At 35.6% G+C, this 14,366-nt stretch overlaps 1 protein-coding gene across 2 annotated transcripts in view; it reads left to right on the forward strand.

The window, feature by feature from the left end:
- Cntn6 (contactin 6) overlaps nucleotides 1-14,366 on the forward strand; it is a 334,089-nt gene that overhangs the window by 59,228 nt on the left and 260,495 nt on the right. The window lies entirely within an intron of this gene.

Below are 14,366 nucleotides of genomic sequence, written 5' to 3' on the forward strand. Positions count from 1 at the left end.
GTTAATGATCCATGAGTAGCCACATGAAGTCATGTCTCATCCCCTAGTATACACAAAGGGAGATTCTCATTGATGCCAGCACGCTCAGTGTGCAAGCTTCCCAAAGAACAATTAGTTGTTCGGTGTCTAATTCAAAGGCTGTTTAGGGGATTGTTCTCCTTGAGTTAATGGGAACATGAGTGTTCAATGAAGGGAGATTAGCCCCAGAAGACAAGGCAACACATTAAACCCTTATTTTGATTTGAATTGGTAGTGAATAAAGTACTCAATGTTCAGGGAATGTAGTAAAGTTAACGTGCAAGAATGAATGGAGACTGACTTATCTGTGTGACAAGGGTGAGCTCTGCAGCAGTTAGCACCCGAAAACCTCCAGGGACAGAGCTGAGACATAGGTGGCCATTTATCATAGTCTAGAAATTATGGGGTGTTTTATTCAATGCTATATCATTGTAGTTAAATCTTCCCAGAACCAATAAAAATGCCCTTTGCCTTTCTCTCCTCTATTACAAGTAATTGCTATTCATCTTGTTATGGATATCTTCAAAGTATTCACCTGGTACTTGGAGTGCCTGGGGGGAGAAAAATTTAGAAGGATAACAATGTAGCCATATATCATTGGCATTCATGAGAAAGTTCACAATAGATATTTGAAATGCAGGTCCCCAGTAGGCAATAGACGAATCAGGAACAGTGTTGTGCCAAAAATACCACTCTGGCCTGGATCTCGGGGAGTGTATGTCAGGTAGAGTGAAGAAAAATGATTTAGAAAGAAGAAATATATGTGCTTTTCTATATGCATTTAGTTTATTTATATGCATACATCCTCTGATAAACTAATAAGCTTTGTGCGCTGACAGGTGAGTTGAACCTGATGTTTCTGAACGATGTGTTTGTGATTAATCTTCCACAGGAAAGCAGGAATAGCATCTTGCAGTGTGATCAATATGTTTTCAAATTTATATTTTTTATGCTTACAACAGAGACACTCATACATGTGCAGGTGGTGCAGGGTATGGACCTTCTAGTGACAAAATGCTGTGTAGCCAAGTGTGACTTTACATTTGGGAGTCCACGTTTATCATACTGGAGTTTCACATACAGATAGAAATCACTGCAGGAAAATTACAGATCAGTTGATGCTGTGCCAAACATGCAGGCTAAAACATATCCATAGTTACATACTGCCCTGCAACAATGACATGTTCTGAAAAACATGTTACTTGGAGGTTATCTCATTATGCAAACATTATAGAGTTTTCTCATACAAAATACACAATGCAATTCAATCAGTCTACACAGCTTCTTTGTTTAACCAAAAAACGCAGTAAACATAGAATATGTGAAGCTATAAGGAGAAGTATACTCTGAGATAATAATCAGATATGTAGAACAAAAGTGCAGAAGCAGTCATTTATTACCCCATTAAGTATCATGTAGTGTACATGATGATACATGCTCTGCTCTTATTCAAAGAGAAACAAAGTAGTTTATTCACATCAGAATTGCCACAAACATATGGGTAACTCATTCTGTAATAAAATTATGGTACACATGATTAAAGTACTCATCTTTATCATATCTCTATAGGACATCTGTTACATAAGCGAATACTTCTTGACTGAAAGACATTCTGCAATACATACAGACACGTGTACATATTAGTGTGTAGATACATAGAGATGACATTCCTGTTTGATGTCATTATAGTGTAAAGAGAGTTCTTCTGTTCGTCATTCACATATTTTTCTATTCTATACCATTTGAATCATAGTTGCTTGATGGTAGTTAGCCCTGGTTTAGTCTTATCATTTCCCATCTTTATTTAAAACAAAAGTCTCTGACATTACCTTTATAGTATTCTGTGTTAAATTTTACCCAGAAAATAAGAAAAATTCAAATCTTTTCTAATCATCCATCCATTAGTTGAATTCTTATAGCCTAATATCTTCTGTGTACAGAAGACATGTATGTAGAAGGTCATAAAATGGTCATAAAATATATTTTGAAAAGTATACACACCATGAATATTCTACTCATTCCATTATTAAAATTGACTTAATTAAGTGGAAGTATAATGTAAATCTTCCTGGAATAAGATTGTTATCTTTGGGAAAGATGCCACAGTTTGAGAATACCTAGAAGAGGGACCAAAATGAGCTGAATCAAAAGCATTTTTAATACACTCTTTTACTTTACATTTGATTGGTTAGTATTAACCACCATAGATAATAGCAGTAATACTAGTTGGTAGTACTTATTCCCACTGAAGAAGATAAACTCTACAAAGTCCCTTACCTCTTAAGAGGCAAAGATTGGATTTAAGTGAAGCCAGTGGGAGATCTCAAGATAGCCAAATAAAGCCATTTCCTCCACTCTGGGCAGTCTTCACTTGATTTTACACTGATACAATCCAGGGCAACAGGGCTCAAGCCACATGACTTTGTACAATTATTATGTTACTAGAAAAACTAGAAAGAATTTCTAAAGAGATAAATACGCACTGACAGCTTAGAGATGACCCTTGTTGATGGGATGACTCCAGAGTCAGTGAGTCACTAACTCCTGCCCCCTCTCTATTTCCCTCTGAATGAATTGGACTGACAGTGTCAAAACCTTGCTCACACAAGCTTAGGGTCGCAGTGTGTTTTTTACCTATTGAACAGTGAGCTGTGAGGGTAAAGTGGTGGCTCTGCCAAAGAAGTAGGCTCTTTATACACACATACAGCCACCCAAACCGTCCCAAGAATGACTGCTATGCAACCACAGATCTTTCCTCACAATTTTTTTTCCACAGTACTCCTTACTCTAGGATATAGAAAGAAAAGGCCATTTTAGTGTGACACTCTGATATCAACTGCACTTTGCTCCTTCCTTCCAAAGTGACTTCTCACAACTCTCTTCCTATTCAATCAGCCACCATTTCTACCAACCAATCAAGGCTTTTCCAGGACTGACTCTATGTCATTTGAGTAGCTGGCAACTCAGCAGCAAAGGAATTTCCCAGGATTTTACAGCATCACTGCTGATTGACAACTACATGTTCCTCCTGAAACAACTCCAGGTTTGGTAAGGTCAGGGATACTATGTTGCACTTAATAGTTTACAGACTGGTGAAATACAAGGTAAAGCTCCAATCGTCCACGTGCTGGTGAGCAGGAACTTCTGGCAACAGGAACAGGATGGAATTACTACACATTTTTTTTATGTGTAATCTGTGGCTTATTTTTTGTTTTCTTTCCATAATGCACAGCTGCACAGCTCTCTCTCTGTGTGTGTGTGTATTGTGTGTGTGTGTGTGTGTCTGTCTCTGTGTGTATATGTATGTGCATGTCTGTGTCTGTGTATACTCCTGCATGCATACACACTTGTGTGTGTGTTTCTCAATGAATGTCTTTGAATTATATTGTTTTATACATTTACAGACATTTATTTTCTTTCAATTTTTCATTTTCATGTCAGTCATAGAATTTATCTAATTGCTTCTAAAAGCCATGAAGTTTAAAAAAAAAAAAAAGGAAGAAAGAAAGAGAGAAAGAGAAAGGATAAGAAGAAATAAAAAGACCTGTGAACACTAACAGTTTTTCAATATATAGAAACATGGAAAGGGAAGTGAGAAACTCCCCAGGAAGGGAACTATTGAGTTCCATTTAAGACTGTGTTTGTATAATGTTTGATGTCATGCTACATCATTCAAGTCCCAAAAGCAGCTGTGGGAATCTTGCCCAGTCCCATCTGTAATAGTTTTGCATCCGTCTAGGCTCTTTGCAACAAAGGAAGTTTTAATTCAGTACATTATTAGGAGGATCTATGTCTTCTTAAATTCCATAGAGTATGTCTTGGGTAAAATTATGCACTCTGTCCTATTGGCCATTGTAAATGTAATCACTGGGTTGGGTGATATTGGTCAATGAGATGGGTTTTCTTTCTCCTTACTAGTATGCCAAGTTACTAAACACCACCCATTCTCATCTCTTTATCCATAAAATTAAAATAATAATTGTAAGCCTTGTATAGTACTATAACAAATATAATCTATGTATATCTGAGCATCTTCACTTTCAATAAGATGCATTGTAATTCTTAGCCTATTGATTTAATTTAAATTTTTCCTCTTGCTTCCACTATCTTAGTTTTCTTTCCCTTAAAGTACTACTAAAGACATCAGTGTATAGAATTTTTATCCATCTGATACAGCTCAGAGATGATCATTATAATGGGTTCTGGGACAGGGAAGAATCAAACAGGCTCTCTGTTACACTATAGGCTGTTCCCTCACTCTATACATAACAATGGTGTTGAAGAGCTGGTTAATCCCTTGTTTGTTTGTTCTTTGAGTCTATAGTTATATAGGCTGGCTACATCAATTTGGACTAACCAGTTGATTTTAGTTCAATGTTGTTTGGGTTTTAGCATTATGTGTATTTGGACCCTATGATACTGTATTAAGAGACTGATAAAGTGAAGTTGCTATATTCACATTTATGTGAGATTTTCTAAATTGTAAATACATGTTGACGAATATAACTCTACAAATAGAAGTAAATAACCCATGGTTAGAAGATTTTTCAGCTTGCTGCTTTTATACATAAACACAAAACATTCCTGGTTTAGAAAGGCAAATATGGTCATCTACTTTAAATTTCTACTGGAATATAAAGACTGTCAAACGTATTCCAGACATGGTGACAGTCAGCTATCTAGTATATACTTCTTATCATTAATATTACACTCTATCAGGATATATTAGAAACAGAACTTTTTTTTGAACTTGCTTATGCATGTACACAATTCACGTTTCTAAATCCTATGAGCAGATCCTCCTCTTCACATTATATTAAAAAAAAAAAAAAAAAACAAATACATTCTGATTTCCTTTCTCTAAAATCCCAGACTTACTATGGATGTATGTGTTCCAGAATGCCTAGGTTTCACAGCGGGTTCACGTGACCACTGGCTAAGCATCCTACTTGTTAAAATGCTCAGGGCTGCTATTAAGCCGAGATTTGCTGCTCTGAAGTGTCCACCCTTTGGTCTCAGTTCTGCTCTCCTGAGACACAAATAATAAGTTTAATCCTTCTTCCACAAGACAGCACTTCAAATATTTGAAGATGGCTCTCCTCTGTCTGTGAAATCCTCACTTCCCCAGGCTAAACATACTCATTTCTTTCCACTGACCCTCATAACTCATGGCTCCAAGCCACTCCGTCATCCTGGCTCTGCCTCCCAAGAGAGTGTTTCAATTTGTCAAAGTTTTAAAGCATATGTTCAAAACAGAGTACAAACCCATACCTGACAACAAAATTATGGAATAAAAAATGACAGGTTAACCTCCCTTGTTTTGGCCACTATTCTTCATTAATAGACATAATGAGATGAGTAATTATTTCAAAAGGCAAGAAAACTCTGAATATTGCCCTAACACTCTATGGCAATTTGCGGTTTTAGAAATGATATATTTTTAATAAATCACTGATGTCCAACTTATTTGCACTCTAAGTAAGTTCAAATATGACATATTATTAGGTCTAATCACAAGATCTTCTAGTACTTTACCTAAATACTATCAAGTTAGATTTATTAGTAGTTTTACTCTCTAAAACTCTGCTTTTTAAATTTTTATTTAATTTTGAATACAAAAAACAAGAAACATAGAAAAAATTCATATACCTTTTTTAACTTTTCTTAAACTTATAAAATATCAAATATTTTCTTACATCTCTAATATTATAACCAATAAAACTCTGTTTATACCTTCACCCAAGGAAAATAAAGTGTTCAGCACACATATGTCTTTTATTAGAATCTTACTAAAAGTATTCTTGTTTATTTCTTAATTGGAATTAATGAAGATGCAATAAAACCTAAAAAGGAAACATCTGTTTCCTCCTTTAGATGAACTCACATATTATATATGCCTGCATGTGTGCTCATCTCTGTCATTCTTTTCAGTCTAGATAATTCTTATTTTTCCTAATATTCAATAATTCCATTAATCCAAAATTTTATCAAATATTGAATCTGATTAAGCTTATCACTAGAAACATCTCCAGACTCATCATTCGTAGAGGGCTTCATATAATGTTCAAATGGATTAATTTTCTTTCTCGTATATGTTATCAATAGTGATTTTATTTGAGCACTATCCCTTTTCTTTGTCTGTATTGCTTGATTTTGTTTTTGTTTTGTTTGTTTGTTTCTTGAGACAAGGTCTCATGTAGCTAAAGTTGGCCATAACTTGCTTTGTAGCAGATAATGGCCATGGATTTCTGTAGTCTGTACTATGTGTCACAGTTTAGAAATGAAAATAGAGCACCAGTGAAATAAACTTACAGAAGAAATAATTCAATCTCTTCTTAGCATTAGTAAGTTTTTCTGTTCATTTTAATACTCCATTCATTCTTGAGAAGCAGAATTATCAATTTCATGTTTCATTTTTAACAATAACGTGCAAAATTAAATTAGCTACTCACTTCAGGGTATACTTTTTCTAAAGTACATAAAAATAATTTATCGGTCCAAATTGGGACTGCTTCCAGTCTTTCTTCACTGTGTACCTTGTTTTGATATAGGATTCTATCATCATATATAATGTGCCCAGTTCTATCTAATAATCCATCCTGCAAACACAGGACACAAAACAAAACTGTGCAACTGAATAAATGAACCAGATAAACATGACTGAATCTCTCCTACATGTAAGATATCACTAAGCCTATGGCACATGTAAGATATCACTAAGCCTATGGCAAGTTTTGTTCCCCTTGGCTATTAAGTTTTAAGATGCTGGTGTTTCTTATTACCTGTTTTTATGAATGAAGAATGAATGTTGTAACCCTCCAAATGCCAGTGGCATTGCTCTCCCTTATCTTCTATCCTGGGTAATGTGAATACCAAAGAATATGGTGAATATTGTGAATACCAAAGAATATATTTACCTATATTTTGTAGATATAAATGCAGGCACACACAATATCTGCAGTTGACTGTAGGAGATATACCCATGGTCGCAGATCAAGAAGGGCACAAAAATGGGGAGAACCCATGTGACTTTAAGGCCTGGAGCTTCTTCTCAATCCTAAACTAAAATGTGGAAAGAATTGGTATCCTCCGGGCTTCTGTTTCTTCAGCTAAGCAAGTGAAATGTCTGCCCTTGTCATCTATATACAGAAGTGCCTTTAGGTTTAAAATTCATTGGGAAGGATTTTTTATTTTTATGCCATTGCCAATTTTCTCACATTGGCCTCTTTCAGCATGTTTCCATCGCCTCTAGAAACTATGCTGAGCTTGTGAGAGAGACTGTATTAATGGCTGAGCTGGTCCTCCAGCTTTCTTTCTCTAATTTGAAAACAGGGAAAATTAACTAGAAATCAGTGCAGCATTCGCAAAGTTGAAGCTAAGGAATTATGTGTTCAAAGCAACCTTGTGTTATATCTCAAAGCCCTGTCTCAGAAACAATAAAATAAAACAAAACAAAACTATGAAAACAAACATAAAATAACATGTAGAGGTCATTTACTTCTGGAACAAGTGCATTTGTGTTTATTTTATACTGCTAACCACTTAGCCTGTGATCCTACCTTAACCAAAAGGAAGCCATGTTCTATGATTGTGTTACAAGGGCTGCATCATAGTTATCTTTTAATCTATCATCTATTAAGGTTGCCTATTTTGTGAACTTGGCATAACAATTATCATAAATGATAGCTTATATTCTGAAAACAAAGAAAATGATAGAATAATTCATCTTGCTACTTTTCTTGACTTGATGGCAAATAGGACTTCTCAGCCAAAACCAATTTTTTTCAAATCATAAACATTTCACTTGAATTTATTTTGATTTAAGTTGATAGTAAATAACTCCATGAATGCCAAGCTTGAAAGCTTGTTGTAAAAATTATTTAAAATCTTCTCATAGCTACTGACCATACATGTTTATTACACTGAAATAAAACAGTAGAGCCACATGAAGAAAGTGAAATGGGATCTTTAATTTATCTGATACAGTTAATTAACCAGTCAATTAAAAACAAAAGGGCAATTAGCACTGAGCACATTGGTTCTGACTATGAACAAAAAAGCTAAAAACGTACCTTGATCTCTGCTAGGAAATTCACTGATTTCAAATGTGTTTTCTATAGATAAAGAATAATGTCCACTTGTGGCCATGCTTCCACAACAATAGTTTTTTGACAAACCCAAAAGATACAAATGAGTCATGATTGAAGAAACAGCCCTCCTTAGGTCATTGTATTGCCTTAAACGAAGGGAGAGCAATAACCAAAACTATTTGGTGGGAGTTCCTGTTTTGTATTTTTTTTCCTACTATCATGGTGACAAAAATATTTCAGGTAGTGCAACTGATTTAAAAAAAAAGATGTAAAGTTTATTTGACATGAAGACTCCCAAATATGTTATATCTCATAAATATCCATCATTCAAGTTTGTCTTATCAATACTATCTAAGAGAACTGACTGATTTCTTCTTTCTCTACTATAGGGGCCCATCTTGAAATGCAATAGTCTAGATTATCTTTAGCATTCACTGTAGCTTGCTAACTTCAGCAATTATGTACTGACAATAGTTTATGAGCCCCCTTTAAAGGCTTATTTCAAACTGTGCATATATACACCCACACGGGCATTTTAGTCAAGCAAATATCCCTAGTTTTCTGAGAAAACAGAAAAACTGAAAAATCCTCTGATGAGGGATAAAAAGAGATACTTCGTAAATGTGATGACTCTCATTATTTTCCATGTCTATTGGGTAAACCAGTTTTCATGATAGTAATAATATCACTTGATTCCCCAAGTCCTAACTATGTCAAGTAAATATTTGATGTTAATATTTACTCCTGACAATTTAGGGGCTGATTGTTAAGTTTTAGAAGAAAGAATAAATAGTTTATCTTGAAAGAAAAATGTAACTATTTTAAGCCACCTAAATAAGCTGTTAGGATTGTCTGAGGTAAGTCAAACTTGCACTGGCTGTGATTTCTTTCTGATAAAAAATAGTTTTCTAATTGTTCATTCACATCCCTCTGGGGGTCAGAAGCAGGTCTAGAACACATGGTTAGAAGATGTTAGATAAAAGCAGAATTCAGATTCTGTAGCTGCTGAACATGTGGGATCCAGGTTTTTTTTTTTTTTTTTTTTCTATTTGACATATGGTATTTTCCTTTTGACCACCATCTATATAAATTTAGATAAATTCAGTTCTGTAATCTTGGTACTGAGTGAACTCTTCCCTGCAAAAGGTATTGTACAGTTCAGATTGGATTATCCCAGGCATCTGTAAAGAAGTTTCTCTAAGGTTCAAAGCCATAAAAGATCAGCCAGTAAATACTGTTAGCTTTGTAGGCCAGGCCTAATGGACTACTATTCCACTCTGGCAATATTGACATAGACCGTGCATGTATAAACAGGCACAGTGGTTTCAAGTGCACTTAATTTGTTCAACAGGAGACGGATTGTAGGGTGTGATAGTTAGTTTAACATGTATTTTACACAATGCTGTGTCAAAATGTGAGACAAACAGAACATAAGGATGGAAAGGTTTATTTTGGTTTACATATTTAGGGAGCAAAGACATGGTGAGATATTTATCAGGTAGCTGGTCACATCATGTCCCCAGACTGTATCAGTGTCTCAAGTAGCCAAGTCATTCTTTGCTGATTTTCTCTTTTTTATGCAATCAAAGACCTCAGGCAAGTATCAGTACCACTGATATTTAGGGTAGATCTACACAGCACAAATAAATCTTTAATTCTTCACAGACATGTCCAGAGGCTTGTCACTTCAATGATTCTAAATGATGTTAGATTGAGAATCATTAATGATCTCCAGGAAGGTAATATATAAATGTGTACACACACCACACACACACACACACACACACACACACACACGCACACACACACACAAAGAGAGAGAGAGAAAGAGAGAGACGGAGACAGAGAGAATATGAATACAAATTTATACACTGTGTAACTGTTTATATAATATTACGCATACACCCAGTGTAGAACATTCTATCATTGAGCAATACAATTGTCTTATCAGAAAATCATGAATACTCATACTAACTTTGATATTTAAAATGTCCAATTTACTGCAAGCTGTTTTGAGAAAGGTTGGTTACCAAAATTACATATGTATGAAAATTCTCAGAGATTGTTTCTTTATTATAAGAAAGGGATTGTCATCCATACTTTTTTGTGTTTGAAACATTGAAAACTGACATTAAGAACTTATGTGAGAGAAAAAGTGAACACACATAGTCTAGGGCCACAAAGTTCATCTTGTAATAATAGAACAATAACCTTAGCAGTCAGGTTATGAACCGAGGCACCTACTTCTTTGATCCAAAATACCATTTAAAAGATTGCATGGCCTATAACCCTCACCTGAAACAAGATGCTGGTGACACATTTATAAAACTTTTTAAAACTCTAGAAGTTGTTGTAAGTTAAGTTTGTTTTATAACCTTTCTTTCTTTACTGCTTTGGCCTTAAGTAATCTCAAGGTCCTAGAAACATATGATTGCCTTTCAGGCCATTGACCAGCATATACAGTGAATATTTCTGCCCTAGGTTCTGTGAGTAAATAAATCCCAGAGTTTTGCTAGCCAGATAGCTTTTATTGAGCTAGAACATTTTCTTGATCCTTGAACAGTCTTAACTTTTACAAACATAACTTTTATAAAAGGCAAAGATGCATAAATACTTAGACTGGCTTCATAAATCAATAACAAATAAAATGTCTTTTGGGCTTTGCCCTCATTACCATATTCTGATATGCAATCAGATGGAAAAGGACAACATTTACCATGAAATTATACACTGAATGTGAATCAAGCAGTTCTACAAAAGATAGAAGAAATTTCACAGTGATTTCTATGCCAAATTCTTCAATTTTTAAAGTCCACAATTAAGAACAAAAAAAACCAAATGTTTCACAGTTAAACCATCCCTTTTAGCGGATACTAACCTGTTCAAATATCAGTTACTTAGCATATTTTCAGCAACACCTCTGCTTTCTCTCCTGCTCACTTAGAAATCATCATAGAAATGGTATCCATAGTGTTTACTTTAAAGGTAAAGTATGGAAACTCTGCCTTTATCATGGTGCCTATGGTAAATATATGGCTATACATCAGTGCAGAATTTTCTACTTCTATATGGAACATTGTTATAATCTGAAAGAAATTTATTACCATTTAAAGATCAAGAGTAAAGAAACTAGTGTGATGTAATATCAGTAGACACCGTATATCATGCTCGTGGCTCAAGCATTTTAAATTTCTATGAGAACGGGCATGGTTGGCTATTTTATGATTCTCGGATTTGAGGTATTATTGTAGATTGTTTGGATGGAAAGGTGAGTTTCTATAATGTTGGAAACATGAAAACCAAATCTGTGAATCACAACAGCAAATGTAAGATTATATTCAGGACAAAGAAAACAGGAAGCTAGAACAGCAGGAGGAAACACGCATAACTAGTAAACAAGGGAGTCTACATTCTGCTGGCATCATGAAAGCCTTGTATACTGGAGTTGTTGAAAACAGAGGGAGCTGTTTTGGGGAGACACTTACATGGAGGTAGAATTTTAACAATTAATTTTATATCCTTTATAACACACTTCAAGATTTATGAGGGAAATGAACATTTCATGGTGTTTGAAGAAATTCCTAAAATTGGAAAAAAAGGTATTTTTGAAGAAATTCCTAAAACTGTGGGCTGTTAGCAGCAACTTGAGACAAGGTCATAGTGACACTTGTGAGATAGCATTTAACCTGAGATGAAGATATTTGAGGGTTTTAAATTATTATTTCTTTTATTTTATTTTTTACAATCCAGTCATTGCCCCACTTCCTGTCTGTCCTCCCACCGTTTCTCATCCCATTCCTCCTCCCCCTGTCTCCAAGAGGATTTCCTCTCCCCTGCCAGGCCTTGTCACTCTCTAGTGCCTCAAATCTCTCAAGGGTTAGACCTCTCCCACTAAGGCCAGACCAGGCAGTGTTCTGCTATATATGTGTTGAGGGCCTCAGAACAGCCTGTTTGGTGGCTCAGTGTTCCAGAGATCTCAGGGGTCCTGGTTAGTTGAGACTTCTGGTCTTCCTATGGGGTTGCCTAATTGAGTTTTCATGGTGGCAATACTGTGCTTTGACTGTTACTGATTTCAGTGTTAAGGTACACATGTATTTCCCTTTAACACATGCTGCAGCAAAGGAAATGGATTCCTGGAGCTACGAGGCAGAAACAATACTGCTACAACTCTATAAACTGGGGGAACTTAAGGAGTTGTGCTTCTCTAGAGACATCCACATAGCTTTAATCATGAGAGGAAGACGAGAGAATCTGGTAGGAGAAATAATGAATATCCATGAAATAAGTGGACCATATAATTTATCTTGTAAACTTTGACTTTTGGGAGAAAGAAGTACTATTAATAATTCTGTCATGACATTTGAGAATACAGATATTGTGCAAGGAAAACAGGAAAATATGCTTATGCTACTAGTGTGCAGATTTTAAGGAATATGTAGAGTCTGGGGAAATTATATATAAATCAAACAATGTCTTTTCAATGAATAGATGGGGTACGTGTACTGATTAGGAAACAGATTGTTGTCATGGCCAAAGTTTGTAAATAAAGCAGAAGGGAAGGGAAGATTCCAAATTTATATGATTTTGAATATTATTCCAAGGAATTTGGAAGTGAGAGGCAAAGTGATTCAAAGTTTTGGAAGACTGTCAAAATAGAATAAATTCTTTGTTGTATTTTAAAAAACAAAGTTTTTATTTTAGTAGGTAAAAAATGGTTTGAGGAACAAGATTTATATAGAGGTAAATTTTATCTTTAAATCTGCTACTGTAGATTTAAAAAATCATTCCTTTTGAGGTTATAAAAATAGAATTCAGTTCATCTTAATAATTATACCATTTATTCTCCCCAATACTATAATTTTTGGGGTAGCAGAGATTTGAATTAAATCAGTACTAAACCCTCAAAAACTGCATTTATCCCCATTCCTTAGAACATTGGCTTTTTTTTTTTTTTTCATCATTCTGGACATTGTTCATGACTTTACAAACTCAACCTGTGCCTTGGCACTGTTCCCTTTCCTTTAAGTCCTACCATCTGTCTCTGTTCAGACCTTTGCTCTTCCCTGAAACTCTAAACGCATCTTTTAGGCACTCTTTACCTGGTGAAGCTCATGAATGCTGCTGCAGTAACATTCTGTATCTCAGGAATGATTATCTTACTCTTACTAAGAATGCTCTTTCTGACTTGCTTTTTATTTCTGTTGAATTTTTAGTTTTGACTTACTTTTGCTATATTTTATTTTTATTGTTATTTTTTTCCATTTTCTTTTTTGCAGGTTTGCATTCTATTATTTATTTATTTATTTATTCACTCACTTTATATCCTGATTGCACTACCCCTCTTCTCCCAGTCCTTCCTCTCACAGGTCCCCTTCCACCATCCCTCACTCCTCTTCCTCTCTGAGAAGTATGAGGTATTCTTGGGTACCACTCACCCTGACACCACAAATCACTGCAAGACTAGGTATGCCCTCTCCCACTGAGGTCAGAAAATGCAGCCTAGTTAGGGGGACAGGATCTCCAGGCAGGCAACAGATTCAGAGACAGCCTTGACATCAGTTGTTGGGGGACCCTTATGTAGGCCAAGCTATACATCTCCTGTATATGTGCAGGGGTCAAGGTTCAGCCTTTGTTTGTTGTTTGGTTGGTGATTCAGTCTCTGGGAGCCCATAAGGGCCCAGGTCAATTGACTCTGTTTGTCTTCTTGTGGAGTCCCTATCCCTCCAGGTTCTGTAATCATTCCCTGAACTCTTTCACAAGACTTCCAGTGCTCCAACTAATGTTTGGCTGTGAGTCTCTCTACATCTGTTTTAGTCAGCTGCTGGGTGGAGCATCTCAGAGGACAGTTACACTAGGCTCCTGTCTACCAGTAAAATAGAGTATCATTAATCATGTCAGGGATTGGATCATGCCCATAGGATACATCTCAAGTGTACCTGTATGGTATATGGGTTTTTACCTGAAAGAATGGCTGTACCACATTTCCACATAGTTCCCATAGAAGCCAGGAGTGGGCAAGACATCGGGTTACTGATAGTGAGTTTCCATGTAGGAGCTGGCAATTGAACTTGAGTCCTCTGGAACAGCATTCAGTACTCTCAACTGCTGAGCCGTCTCTCTAAGCCTATTTGTTGTTTTTGTTGTTGTTGTGTGTTCATTTGTTTGTTGGTTGGGTTTTTTGTTTGGGTCTTTTTTGCTGCTATTTTATACAATGTCCCAGAAACAAAGATTTTAGATATATTTAGATATTCAAATCTG

Source organism: Arvicanthis niloticus, chromosome 9, assembly GCF_011762505.2.
Source record: "Arvicanthis niloticus isolate mArvNil1 chromosome 9, mArvNil1.pat.X, whole genome shotgun sequence".
Taxonomy (NCBI): domain Eukaryota; kingdom Metazoa; phylum Chordata; class Mammalia; order Rodentia; family Muridae; genus Arvicanthis; species Arvicanthis niloticus.